Consider the following 1,453-nt stretch of genomic DNA (forward strand, 5'->3'; position numbering starts at 1 on the left):
AATGTACAAATGTGTTATACACAATTGATGTATATGTATGGCTTGTAATAAGAGATGTATGAGTCCCTAATAAAACCATTAAAAAAAAACAAAACAAAAAACCCTGCATCAGGATACCACAATTTGGGAAACAATTTTTACCAATGACACATTGGACAAAGGGCTAATTATGAAAATATACTAAACTGTACAACATCTCAATAAAATGATGAGACACCATTAAAAATGGGAAAAAAGATATAAAGAGAAAGTTGACCAACACTGAAGTACAGACGAGTAACACAGGAGAAAATGCTCACAATCACTAGCCTTCAGGGAGTTGGAAATTAAAACACAATAACACCTTACTCCCACAATGCCAGCCCAAATCAAAGAAACAGAAAACAAATAAAGGAGAAGGCATGGAGAGATCGGAACACATATATACTGCTGTCGGACTTATAAGCACACACAGTCATTGTGGAAAACGATATGGGGTTACTTAAGTAACCAGAAATTGAAATCCCATATGATCCAACAATACCACTATTAAGCATTATGGATTTTGTGTGTGTATAGATGTATATATATACATTTACCAATAACAAATTAAAAGATAAAATTCAATATAAAAAAGAACATTAGAAAGTACAATAGATTTAAAATGAGTCAAAAAGGAGCTCAGAGGGTAAAGGGTTATAATTTAACCTAACGGCATCTGCAACAATTCACTTTCCAATGCATTCTACATGATATAGCAAGGCCATTCACATTTTTGGTCTAAGGTGAGAGTTGTTTTTCTTCACTTTTTTTTTAAGACTTAAAGTACATTAACATGGATCAAAAGGGACATCAAATGTAAAATCAGATTTGTCTTGATATCAATGTGTATAAACACACAGGATGAGTCTATCAGGCTTTCCCAGGCTCTGTATTCATGATTTCTTGCAGGATACCTACTGTAGTCATACAATGAGGAAGACATTTTGTTCAACCCTCCTATCCAATTAGTGAATCACAGCTAAACTTATGGGCTTTATAAAAAATAAAACATAATTTGATACCAAAGTCACTAAACGCATACGTACTGCCACAATCACTGTACTCATATGGTTTCTCTGTTGTACTCTACTGTCTATTGTCACTTGACTCCTTTCTGGCTAAAAGCCATCCCACCAGAACTACATCAGTTAGGATGCCACTGAGGTTTAATGATACATGAGAGAAGCCAGAGAAGACCTATACAAAGTTACTAGATTGATAGGGTTTTCCATCTGCCGATCACTGATATGTAACACGACTCCCTAGGGACAGCTTTCCCAACTTGACAGAATTTAAAACTTTTTCATTTTTCTGTGTTTATGTCAAGAAAACTTTGGAACACAAGTAAAAATCATTACAGTTACATGGTAACTGTCCTCCATATTATCGATGAGACATGAGCTCTTTGTTTTTTATGAATTTTTTATTCTGA

The sequence above is a fragment of the Tenrec ecaudatus genome, chromosome 13 (genome assembly GCF_050624435.1).
Source record: "Tenrec ecaudatus isolate mTenEca1 chromosome 13, mTenEca1.hap1, whole genome shotgun sequence".
Lineage (NCBI taxonomy): Eukaryota > Metazoa > Chordata > Mammalia > Afrosoricida > Tenrecidae > Tenrec > Tenrec ecaudatus.